At 43.2% G+C, this 14,013-nt stretch overlaps 1 protein-coding gene across 1 annotated transcript in view; it reads right to left on the bottom strand.

Annotated features, from left to right (window-relative positions):
* The window catches only part of ttc28 (tetratricopeptide repeat domain 28), a 215,064-nt gene that overhangs the window by 131,761 nt on the left and 69,290 nt on the right, over window positions 1-14,013 (bottom strand). The window lies entirely within an intron of this gene.

Here is a 14,013-nt window from a genome sequence, read left to right as displayed (position 1 = left end):
TCATTTGCCCCCTCAGTGTGGTTCGTTTGTGCAGGTGTGAACACAGCAATCACACTCAGGTGTGAACACAGCAAATCAACCGGACTGAGACCTTCTTGAAGAGGTGGTCTCAGTCCGGTTCCAAAGGAACTCTGGTGCGGTTGGTTTGTGGTGAGAAGGTGTTCCGACCTGGATGTGAAGCAACTGCAGTCACATGACACATTGTTTGGGTTAAACATGAGCATGTTACAGTCCTGGAGGATTATTAATGTGCACCTCCTCCTGTACTGCCTTAATATGCACATTCAGCACATCCAATGCATCAAAACATTGTTTTCTAGTTGGAGCCGCGTTTGCCTCGTTTTCAAACTGTATGCTTTGACTAAAATGAACAATGACAGCAATATAGTCCACGATGAGCAGCGCTAAAATTAACCTGCGTAGTTGTCCCTCCATTGTGACATTAGAAAGTGTCACATTTATCTTGCAAGTGTACTCTTCTTCAACGTTTGCTTTACTTCCTGGATTTTTCCCACATGGAAATTCTGACCAATCAAGAGCAGCTTGACACACACACACACACACATTACAGTCTGTTATTCCCATCATGGCACAGTCCAGTCATTTCTCCTCTCTCCCCCTTTAGCACAGTGACTCTCCCCTCTCACTCTATCAGGTGACAGAGACCTTGACTGTGGGCCAGTCTCCAGTATTTCTCTGGGATCAGACGTCCAGTTCTTGTGTGTACATACTGTACATCGTCACTACAGTCCACTTACAGTATTCTCTGTATTCAGTTGAGTATACGGGCTGTTGGAAAGTCCATTGTATCTGCCAAATGTAAGAACGGAAAGACAGAGGAGAGGTGAACTAGGGGAAGATGGGTGTGTTTGAGAGGCTATGGTTAAAGGAAAACTCTGGCGTTTGACGAGTGTGGGCAAATCACCGCTTGAGGTGGCACCAAGTGAGGTGAAGACGCCTCCGTGCGAGTTGAGTTTCAAGTTTCAAGTTGAGCGAGTAATTTGTGTTTATCCCTGGTCTTTAACTTCATACACTTGTGGAGAGGAGAAGAAAGTGGAGAGACTGGACGGAAACAGCAGGAAAAACTGGAGTTCCTGTTGAGGTTTGAGGTCCATTAGAGTCGGAGTTTACACACAGACACACACATGTTGCTAACCAGCTACAGCTAACATCTGCTTAGTCTGTACATTGGCTGTCTGGGCCAAATAGAAACTTCATAAAAGTGGTAACATTTGCACGAATACAAGCAGTAACCTACAGAGCTGAAAAAAAAGCCAACATGGAAGTGCCAAAAGCTGCAGTTCCTCTAATGGCCACTTGAAGCTGACTCCAGGAGCGAGTCAATCCCCATAGACCCCCATGTTAAAACGCTCAACTTCATAGCATAAATAAAACATCCTTACAGCCTGGTACAAAAAATATTTTGGGCTGTTCAGCTAATTTTCCCCTTCATCTCAACAGTACGTGTGGTGAACGCTCCCTTTTAATTAAGGGCGTGGACACTTTGACAGTGTGTTCACACCGGGCACGAGGCGAATTTTTCGCGCGATAAGATTACATACAAAGTCAATTTAAAGACGCGAATAGACGCGAATTTGTGCCGGCGGCACGAATGATGCGAATGACGCAACGCGAATGGAGCAAACACGCGAAATTCACATCATTCGCGGCAAGTTCAAAATATTGAACTGGAGCGAAATATTCGCTTGATGCTGTGTCGGGGCAGCCTATCAGCGTTGAGATTTTCCTGTCGTCACCGACGTCACTGATGTGCTGCTGCCGTTGTAGTAAACAACATTCATTCAGGCGACATGTGACTTGCCAGATACAGTGAATATTTATTGATTTTCACACGCAAAAAACTCATCGGAGAAAGATGGATATTTATTTTGGTGCTAATATTCAGTGCAGGCTCCACTTCACCAACGGCGACTGGGATGCTCACCCTCACTGCAGGTGTCTGGGTTATGGAGAACGCAGGTAGCCTTCACACACTTCTCTACCACATCTGGATGGACCTCAATGGTCAACAACTGCCCCGCGTTGTTCCGAAAATGGAGGACAAGCTAATAATAGCTGTCTGTGGCCACCCTGAGCGTTATGACGTTACGTCCCCAAATTATAAGCTTCGGACCAAGAAAGTCCTGGCGTGGAGGAAAGTGAGTGAGGAGGTTGGTCTGCCTGGTAAGTTTTGAAAATTGATTCCAACTATCGGCTGTATGTTTCTATCAACAAAGTTAGCACTAGCATTAGTCCCAGTTAGCACAACCGATGTAGCTTGCTTTCCGGCCGGCATGCTTATATTTAATATTTACTAGCGGTGTCAACACACTGTTACTCACGCGAATGACTCGCATGAATGTCGCGAGTAAAAACAAATATTCCAGCGGTCAAACTCACGCGAGTAGAGCGAGGCGAATATTTTACTCACGCCCGGTGTGAACACACAGTGAGAGACAGGTTGCTGCTGTGATTAGCCGCTAGCTGTCTGCTAGGAGTCATCTCAGCTAGTCACTGAACTTGACACCTTTGCCATGTTTGTGTTCTTGGTAATTTTTAGAGAGGAGTTTCTCATGCAGTGATCTGACAAATATGGCTTGCTGTGCCGATCATCCAAGAAGTCTGTCATTTTTGTGGGGAATTACCTCAAAGATACTCTATAACTCGTTGTCCCAAATGGACCGTTATTGAGGGTCTCTCACTCGAGTTTTTGCCATGTGTCCTGCACTATTGGCCCACGTCAGCTTTTTTGCGGCTGATTCAGCATGCTGAATCGGTGTCAGAGACAGCAGAACCCATTGGCAGTTAAGCTCAGCGCACAAGAAGAGAAACGTAAGTGAGGAACGTAAACAAAAAGCTAAAATCAAGAGAAAGTGAGATCGAAACAAACTTGTTACATTTGGAAAGATTATATTTTCAGCATAAAGTTCATAATTGTTTGAGTAACTGCTCGCTAGCGCTAGTCAAATATTTGTTCTTTCAACATCAGGTTGTGTTGTTCATGGGCTAACTGGCTGACTAGCATCTTGAATCCATCCTGATGGTCTTCTGGTTTCCCCTTTTGAATGACGATTACAGACTACTGCCACCTGCTGGTATGGAGAGTTACTTCCTCTCCAGGAGGCATGGAATGTACATGCTACTTGGCTGTTGCCCATAGTCTTTGCAGTGTGGTCGATGCAACAGGCGACGCAACAGTTGGCTTTCGTCGCCCCTAGTTCTTTAATGTCAGTTTGGTGTGTCTGGGCCTGAGGGGTAACAAAGTCCAACTATAAGTGCCTGTAAAAAATTTAAAACGTTAAATTTTGTTTGTTTAATAAGTACCGAAAAGCAAAGTGTTCTGTGCCAAACTATTTCTTTGTTGGGACCAGCCATGTCTCTTCTTGTTGCCTGGCAACTGGTCCCAACAAATCTTAACAAGGGAAGAGTGGACAAAATGGACAAAAGAAAAGGAGAATAACTACCAGGTTGACAAACAGCGAAATTCCCCTGACAGATAATCGCCCTCAAACATGAATAATAGAGTGGGAGAGTTCAGTGAGGTACAAACAGGGCAGTAAACAGCCAAACAGCACGTACATAAACACACACTCACACACACACTGTGGAAACTGGGCAGGAGGCTGCAAGTGTTGCACCGACACAATAATGACTGCAGCTTATCTTTCATTCCAGTGCCACACAGCTCATTTAAATAAAACATTTCCCTCTTCCCCCCAACTGCTTCAATCCCATTTGTTTCCACATAAAGTACACACACAGCTACGCACACATACCTGTATGCATACAAACAGTTCCCACCTGATGCTGTTCAGGGACACAAGGCTCGCTCTGCCAACATTACAGCACAGGTAAAAGAGTTATTCACCGTGAAAGGTACACAACAATATGTGGGCTGGTGACGGAGAGAAAAACCAACAAATTATCACATATAATTTCATCACCTAAAAAAATATATACAGTCCTGTTCAAACGTTTGTAATCTGCTGTAATATTGATGTTTTCCTTCTTTCCTTCGATAATGACGATTCTAACAGAAACAAAAACTGAATGATTCAGATCCCAAATGTTTCATTTACATATGAAATAGTTTTGGCCCCAAATGAACAATGAAATGATTCAGACTTGTCCGACAGTGTTTCATGACGGGAGAATACTGTTGGAACTTCAGTTTCTAATTAGTTTTCTAGTCCAGTAAAGTGTCACTGACCCTCGATCATTACTGAACCACAACGGTGCAACTGGGTTCTAAATATTGAGCAGGTAGGTTTTTCTGTGCGCCCCCTGCAGTCGACTCATGGTTAGATTAAAGAGGTTTAAACCAGCATGTTCTTGATCCGAAGTCATCGAATATCGTCGCTTTGTCAGTGATTTCGGTGCTAGACACCAACGTCAAAGGCAACCTTACGTGGCAGTATGATACACCAACCATCAGCCAGACAGCAACTTTCGTAGCAGTATAATATACCGCTGGAAAGCATCAGGTTGAAATGTTGCTGGAAATGATGCAATATTCCGAGCTGCAAAGTCCCTATAGGACGAGTTCAAGGAGGGTGGATGGATCCAACAAACCAAGGACTTTGACCAGGAAGGCCGGTGTTCGCTTCCTGTATGAATGTAGAGTCAGACAATGATGTTTTTTCTCAACCGAAAATGTACGTTTGTTGCCTAAACCTAACCACGTGCTTTTGCGTGGCTGGACGTAACATTTCGTGGTGTTACGATACACCAGATCGGCCAGACAGCACCTGTCATGGCAGTACGATATGCTGCCGGACAGTGTCAGGTTAAAACACTGCTGGTCATGACATAACTTAAGGAGCTGGAAAGTCTCTATAGGGTGGGCAGAAGGGGAGGTAGATGGGTCAAACAAACCCTGAACTTTTACTCGGGAGCCCAGCGTTCACTTCCTGTATGAATGTAGAGCCAAATCATGATGTTTTTTTCTTGACTTAACTATGTGCTTTTCTTGCCTAAACCTAACTGCATGCTTTTATTGACGTCCCAGCATTGGTAACGCTGTTCTTGGTCGCAGAAGGACACCTCGTGTGTAATATGTAGACGTGAAAGGCCACTGACAAAGTGGCGATTTATGACGACTTGGGATGAGAACGTGTTGTTTAAACTGTGATTTGTCAGACCGTGGTACGTTCAGTCAACTCTGTCACTAGAGGAAAATAATGGCATTGTACGTTCTGTAAACCATGCGTACCTTACATTTGTAACTTTCTTTGTTTCTAAGGTGACATAGTAGGTTATATGAGCTGACTTAGATAACTGAAGGGGAAGGGAAAGGTGGATGGCGTGTCACATGGGCGATACGCCTGCTAAGCTGCAGACCACTGTTCAAGACCAACAAACAAGAAAACCGTTTGTTCTTTAGCGAGTCATTTAGGCACCAAACGTTGGTGTAATGACATTGGGTGAGAGGCAGGGTTCACCCTGGACTAGGGCTGCCACTAATGATTATTTTCATTGTCGACTAATCTGTCGATTATTTCCTCGATTAGTCGACTAGTCATTTCATCGAAAAATGTGTTGAAATGTTGAAAAATGTCGGTCTGTCTCGCCCAAACCCCAAAATTACGTCATCTAATGTCTTGTTTCATACTCATGCCGAAGGGTTTTAGTTCACTGTCATGGGAGAGTGTGTAAAGCTGCCAATATTTCAACATAAGAAGCTGCAGTAAGAGTATTCGGGGTACTTTTATAGTACTTTTCTATGAAAAATGACTCAAACTGATTAGTCGACTACTAAAATAGTCACTGATTATTTTAATAGTCGATTAGTCATCAAATAGTCGACTAATCATGGCAGCCCTACCCTGGACAGGTCACCAGACTATCACAGGGCTGACACATAGAGACAGACAACCATTCACACTCACATTCACACCTACGGACAATTTAGAGTCACCAATTAACCTGCATGTCTTTGGACTGTGGGAGGAAGCTGGAGCACCTGGAGGAAACCCACGCTGACACAGGGAGAACATGTACACTCTGCACAGAAGGGTTCCCCAACCCTGGGTTTGAACCAGGCACCCTCTTGGTGTGAGGTGACAATGACTAACCACTGCACCACCGTGCCATGCTCGAAATTTCAACATTCTTTTAACCAAGACATTGTTGCCTTTCCAGGCGTGATTAAACTACCAAAACAAGGAATTTTAGGGACAATACATGATCGTCTCCTCACCATAACCAAGTGATTTTTGTGCCTAAACCTAACCATGTTAATTTTTAACAATCTGCCACATAATAGCATACAAATGTAACACAGACGTACAATGTCAACATTTTTTTCTGCCCATTGGGATGCCAACATTTCCAACATTTCCACAAAAATGATTCAGGTTCAAAAGGTTAACGCCTCTTGCTTTCCTTTTACATCAACCAGCACATTTTCCAACTCAGCCTAGAAAGGTTTGAAAGGATGAATCAGATATGACTGGTGTAAGAAACAAAAAGGTTAACTGTTAGCTTTAATGCTTCAAGTACCTGTCCTTGTGCTGCGTGTAATTAAAGCACGGGAATAGTTTTTAAACAAGGTTGTCCTTCTGGTAACTCCAAAATAAATTCAGGAGTAGTTATTAGTATTCAGATCAGGTCTTTAACTCTTAATATTCACAACATATCAGACACTTAATGTACACACCAGCCAGAACACTCTCTTCAGGAGTCTTAATGGACGCCTATTGAGCATAGGACAGTGTAGCTAAAACGTGATGAATAGAATCACATTTTAAACAGTGTCCTTGTGTCGTCTCTCTCATACTTTGAGTTTCAGAAGCAGAAAATGTTTTTGCATAAAGGAATTCCCTCAGTGCTGACCAAAGCTAGACTTCCTCTCTCTGAAACGCAGTGTGTCTGCAGGCTGAGAGGACGACGCTCCACCAGGAGCCCGTCATGTTGATAGAGCCGCACGGCGCCAATATCCTCGGGACATGTTTTTTTTTTTTTTTTTTTTACTTCTGCGTTTATTTCACGGCTATCACCACGTCTGTTCGTAGAGATACTGTCTCTGACTGAACCCTAATCTGTCCCAAGGATGATGTTATTCCCTTTCTATCGCTTCTCGTTTTAGCTGCTCCTCCCTTCATCTTTACACGGCTCTCCGGAGAGGAGCAGCACGAGTCAAACAGTTTTTCTTTCATGTAAGCAGAAATATAGACAAGAGGAGGACCATGCGTGACTGCACTCTGTCACATAACCTCCACCACTTCTACTACTACACCTCCTCCTCCTCCTCCTCCTGTGCTCGGTGTGTTTTCTCGCCTTTTGTCATTAAGTTAGTGTGTAACCCCACGACTGAATGAGATATCACTGTCACACATCAGCACACAGTCTCTTACTGTGGAGCTCCTCGACTGCACTTTACACCCACTGAACCAGAACAGATGTGCAGTAACATCAGCCTGGTCTCACTTCATCCGTCCATAATGACTCACTTTATCTGTGAGACGGGCTTTTTTTGCCAAAGTGGGTTCTTTCATTAAAGGAAAACACTTATTCAGGCCTTTCAGATTTCTCTGTGCTGCAGGTTTTTTTTACTTAGATAGCCGACCCTTCATGAGTTTGTAAACTGCTGCCTCTAAAGCTTGACTGGGTCCAGTTGGATGTCTGAGTGGACTGCTCTACATGTTTGAATGGTCTTTGGTGCTTTTAGGTATCAAATAGGCACTTGTATTTGCAGATAACTGCAGGAAAGGAAAGCAAAAGTCAGATTAGTGCACCCTTTATAGATGCAGAGTAATGTTGCCTTTGATTCAGTGAGTTAGCTGCTACACCTTAGCCCATTTATTCAGCTACAGAGAGCTGCAGGAATGATTCCTAAAACCTGGAAATGAGTTAGCATTTTGCCACTCCCGATTCCGTCGTCTTAAAGTCAATGGGCTTTTTAAACAGGTGTTTGTTTGGACGCCTAAAATAAGGTCTGTGTTTAACACAAGCTTCAAAGACTTTCACATTTTGTTCTACAACATAAAACACGTCAGAAAATATTCCACTCCTGAATTTTGAAGCTTTGACGTGTCTTAAAAAAGGCAGTCGCCTGGGGCGTCGGTGGCTTAGTGGCAGAGCAGGCGCCCCATGTACAAGGCTGTTGCCGCAGCGGCCCGGGTTCGAATCCAGCCTGTGGCCCTTTGCTGCATGTCATCCCCCTTCTCTCTCTCCCCCTTTCACGCTTGACTATCCTATCTATAAAGGCAAAATGCCCCAAAAAATATCTTTAAAAAAAAAAAAAATCATCACGCTGACATGGCTATACAGCCTCACTGTGGGGGCGACATTAAGTCATGTGACCATAGTGTAGTTCGTTTATAACCTACTTTAAAAGATCATTCTGATTGGCTGTTCGGGTTTTATTTCCTCGCCCCTGTAGCGAGTGAATCTGCCTGTAGTGAAACCGGGGCTAACCGGTGCTTCCTCCTCAGGCTCCACTTCACTCAGCTGCCCCACAGACCCGCTGCTTCTTCACACTTTAACCTGAATACGGCGACGTGAGGCGACGCAACAGTTGGCTTTCGTCACCACTAGTTCTTTGATGTCGGTTTGGTGTGTCAGCACCTTTACAAATAAAGGCCTGTCTCAATTAGAGGCCTCATCTGGTTGCCAAGCAGTGTGTTTCATCGGGTGTATAAAACCCATTTGTTGGCTCCCTCAAATCATTTGTCCATTCCTTGATTACCCTGTTAGTTATTCATCTTCCTTTAGTCCATAACTGTCCTCAGATCAAAAGAATCAAAAGACTTTCTCATAAGAAATTAATCAAAGTGCATTTTGTTTCGCCAGGATAAAGTGGTGTTGTGCCAGTATGCTGGGTGCTGTAATCCTCTCTCTCTGATCAAATGAATAACTCACAGATGATATATTATTTGAAGCCTAATTTTTAAACAATTAATATTATTACTGGTTTTAATAAACAATTTAATTGTATTTCCTGATCTTTGCTGAGCAACAGTTTTGTATGAAAGGAATTAAAGACCTGTTCCAAATACAGGACCCACTGATTTCAGTGATTTAAACAAATAATAGCCCAGGCTATTAACTGAAGTCTTACGCTATGTTAGCTTTTTACTTCTTGCTTCAAAATCATGATCTTCAGTCAGTCAGAGACCTCTCAATCAGCTGAGAGTGCTTCAAGTGGAGCAGTTGGTTTTTTTGTTTTTTAGATTTTACTAAAAAGATTTTACTGCAGAGTGAGCGCTCATGACTTTCATGCTACTCTTTGGTACAGATAGCTGAGGCCGTGATGCAGCAGTTCATCTCCAAGAACATTATCTTCTCTCTTCTGCTTGTGAAGTGGTGAATTTACAGCTCACAGATATTTAATACGACACAGTCTCTGGTTTTTGTTTAATTATCTATTGTCGGCAAAAAAAGTTGTTGCACGTTTTCAAGCTATTGTTAGTGGCGTTAGGTTGTTTATTCTATCACGTAAATGCCGCTGTCACACTGAACGTCTCGCTGAACACCGTTCAAACTTTAAAAATCTTTTCTGGAGAAAAACACAAAGTGTTGAATATTCATATTAAACGGCCGAATCTGATCGACTGATAATTCTGAGTCGGGTGCAGCCCTAAAGATTATCTTGCTAAACAAAACCCATAAGTGCCATAAACACTTGTTTGCCACAGAGCATATTTTCGGCAATAATCCAAAATGCAACGGAAAATTCCCACTGGCTTTTTTGATGAGGGAACCTGAGGGATGCTAACTTCTGCGTCGACCAACGCACTTCCTGTTTGCTCTGTAGCCATGAATACACATTTATGGATGTTTATCCTTGATGGATGTTGGTGATACTTTCATGGTTGGAGGAGAGGAAGTTGATTCCAGAGATTTTCATGCAAACTTTGTCAGATCCAAAGAGTTAAAAGGGATCATGGACATGCCTAAAAACAAATTCCCTCGTATATAAAGCCCAGTCGAAATCATGAAGTACCGCTGATGGAATCACATGTTTTGCTCCAGAGTGTTTTCTCTGAGCTTTCATCATCACACGCTGCAGCACATCATGGCACTCAAACACTGGTTTCAGATTTGGTAGCCTGCAGTGCATCTTTCCACCGGATTATAGAAGAATGCGGTGATTATTCGGTGGACACATTCAAACAATATGTCTGACTGAGCCCTCGTGCAAAGAGGGGCTTTAGTTGGAGGGCTAAGTCTTAAATCAGAGGCAGGAGTGTAGCTTTAAGCAGCTTAGCTGCATTGTAAGTAAACACATTACACCCAGTGTATTGCCAATCCGACCGAGCAGAACAGAATATGAAATTTCATGAACTCCTGCCGGGAAAATAGCAATGCCTCAGAGAGCAGGAGACAGAGAAACTTCTCATTTCATACACTGGAAACAAAAAAACAAGCGAGTCCCTGAAACCAGCGTGCACTCACTGTTCCAGGGGAGTTACACTGACTGTCAACAATGAAACTAATATCTAACACACCTCTGGATCTGCTCCACACACACACACACACACACACACACACACACACACATTACAAGTACAAGTCACACATATGATAAAATTTAAATCTCGGTTCAGTCCGCTCTCTTAAAACTCAACCACCATACAGCAGAAATCTCCCTCGCCCAAAACCATCCTCCAACAAACCACACTTATACACTAATAATACCCAAAATATGTTTTGAGGGAAACGGAATTGCTGGCAGGATTATGTACCGTGGAAATGTTTTTTTAGTGAGGGAAGTTTTTTTACGCACGCTGGTCATAGGGAGGAGGTCCAGGTGGAAGGTGGGCGTACAAAGTGCAAAGGGAGCGTCTGAGAAAAAAAACAGACAGCGTAGAAATCTCGGACGTACAAAGAGAACTGGATGCAGCGTCATTCATCCCTATGGAAGTTGCTCAGGGATGCATGAAGCCAAAAAAGGTCAGCTTCCCGGGGCACAAATTACCCAGATCTTCCACCCGTAGAGCAGGTGCACTGGAGACTTCCACAGACTGTCAGCTAACTTCTGGTTTCACCCTAGGAACTTATGTCTAAGTCAGAGTCGCACCTGACCCACACCTGCGATTTAACACACACAGGCTACAGTCACTCACATTAAGCTGGGTTCTCTGTTCTTGAATTACAAATCTGGCAGACGAAAATTGTCTTTCACGGGCAGGCTGGGTTGCAACGGTATGAGATGTTCATGTTACAATAACCATCTCAGAAAATATCACAGTTTCACGGTATTACAGAAATTACAAAAGGGTTATTTTTGGTTGAACAAACATTTTATTACCATAATTTAAACTTGAAACCATTTTGCTATGGCCACTGAGTCAGGAGGGACACCTGTGCTGTGTCTCAAATCGCGTACTTCTGTAATGCAGTGCACTATGGGTATAAAAATGGCGGCCGAGGACTGCGCGACCGTGAACGTCGCTGCATTGTACAAATACATGTGTTTTTTGCACTAAGCACCACTATACTGTTGTAGGGTATCAGTCCAGAAGAAAGTTTACTGGGTTAATTTAGCAGTCTGTAATGATTTGGTACCGCGAACGATAACGCGAATGCTAATGCTAGTCTGCTAACTAGCTAATTTGCGGTCGTCACTTCTGGTGATTGCACAACGGCCGTGTTTGGTTTGAGACAACACTACCCTGTCGAAATTCGCGCACTACGCCAATAAGCACATAGTGCACATATTATACTACATGGAAGTGTACTGACTGAAGGATGTGATCTGAGACGCACCACTGGTAAAATTAAGTATTCCGGTCCAGTCCAGTGTTTGGCTTAATATCAAACTAGTTTTCAAATTTTCACACAGGCCCAACTGTAGTTTGCAGCTCAAAACTGAGCCGCTTACTCACCGGCCAACCGACCACAGCGATGCGGTTGGGTCAGGATGGATTTAATGGTTAATGATTGACTGTACAATGAGCAAAACAATGAACACTCTGAGTCACGTAATGTTTCTCTGTGGCATCGTCACTACAAGAAATAAAATATTAATTAGTGCAGCTTTAAGAGAAAACTTTATAACGCTAATAAACTTATTTACAAAGTTGAGTCCTGTTGTACTTTAACATACTTTGGAATAAATCACCTAAACTCATAATATTCACAGATACACTGTTTATCCACTGTGTTTTAAGACTATATGGGTCAAGGAGGGATAAACAGTCATAAATCAGGTGCTAATGAGGACAAATGTGAGCATACATTACACACCTGCTCATTAAGAGATGAAACTATAGGAAAATGTAAATGAGGCCATTTAACTGCATCTTTTAAGCCACATCATAAAGCAAATTATAAAGGCAGATACACCGAACACCACGTATATCTCAGCTTTAATAGCTCCTGTGTCGTCTCTCAGATAAGAAGTAGTCCTCCTTCCTCACCCCAGTACTCCTTCATCCCTCTAATTCCTCCTCTTCCTTTATTAAAAGGGACCTATTATGCTTTTCTTTATTTTCTGTCATAAATATATGATGTTACAATGTTGGATGTTCATAACAAAGGTGGCCAAAGTTTCAAATAATAAGTTCAACATATGTAAAATTAGGCTTCAGACAGTCATCAGCGAATGACTGATTTCTTTATATGATCATCTGCTCCAAGCACGCCACTGTAAGTCTTACATACATAAGTCGTACATTACATACACTGCTACATGTGGCTATGTGCTAACGTCAGGAAAACATTACCGATGTTGTAAATTTCTCCCCCGACTTCGGATCATATTCCTGCTGGAACGTGCCCGGTTGTGTTTAGAAGCTTTTACTGCAACCTGGACTTATTCTGAAGTCGTGGAATACTGGCGCTTGGGCAGTGAATTAAAAAATTTGTGTTGCACCGGCGTAGCGCGCTTACTTTTCAGAGACTGTATGCACACTGTACATTTCTCGGACACTGCAAACTATCCTGTTTTTGGACTGAGTGCCTCTGAAATAGAGATAACAGAGCGTGTATCTCAAAGATGGCGCCCACATCCCACACAGCGTGACGTACCTTCATGTTCTCCATATGTATTCCCCCCGGCTGCATGTACACTGCTACATGTAGCTTCATGCTAATGTCTTGGTTGCTGGTGTTGTAAATTTCCAGCCCAGTCTTACTCTGAACTCGTCAAATAAAAACTCATGTCAGAGGCAGATGCAGAGTGGCACCTTTTGCGGCGCTATGATACACACTGGGCGGATCAGTTTTAGAGGCAGCGGGTGACAACCAAAGTTGTCAAATACCGCCGCTTTGTCAGTGGACGTTGGTGTCAGACACAGATGCAGAAGGAAACCCTTTGCTGCAGCTGTTGGTAACAATACCAACAAATAATGTAATATGACAAAGTCCTTAAAGGGCGAGCAGGAGGCCGGTGTTTGCATCCCGAATGAATATAAAGCCAAACCCTGTTATATTTTACTAAACGTAACCACGCGCGTTTGTTGTTGCAGGACAAAAAATGTATGTAAACTGTACATTTCTTGTGAAAAGAGAAGTGTATTTTGAAAAGACAGAATGCATGTAACAAGTGAAAACTGACACAGTATCTGTGAACGTCCAAAACAGTTGCAGGAGGGTACTTGAGAACGTGATGTAATTTCTCCCCGACTTCGGATCATATTCCTGCTGGAACACGTTCCCTTGTGTTTGGAAGCTTTTATTGATGATTTTAAAAGGAGAAAGGGCCGCTATCCTCTGTTACAGTCTTTCCCCGGCTGCAACAATGGTGCAGATACACCGAAATATGAAAGCCGAGTAAACGCTGACCAATCAGAGCAGACTGGGATTTTTTTGGAGGAGGTCGTTAAGAGACAGGCGTTAAAACAAAGCGTCTCAGACAGAGGGTGAACACAGGCGTTCCAGCACAGTCTGAGGAAAATAGTGTTTTTGAACATGAACACAGGTAAACATGTTCCAGCAGAAACACAAAATACAAGCATGAACCTGAAAATGAGCCTAACAGGCCCCCGTAAGCAGACAGATCTTAGTCCAGGCTCAGATTGGTCCCCTGAGTGATCACAGAGCATCGATGACATCCTCACATTTTAT

The sequence above is a fragment of the Epinephelus fuscoguttatus genome, linkage group LG18 (genome assembly GCF_011397635.1).
Source record: "Epinephelus fuscoguttatus linkage group LG18, E.fuscoguttatus.final_Chr_v1".
Taxonomy (NCBI): Eukaryota; Metazoa; Chordata; class Actinopteri; order Perciformes; family Serranidae; genus Epinephelus; species Epinephelus fuscoguttatus.
This window is presented reverse-complemented; position numbering and strand designations above follow the sequence as displayed.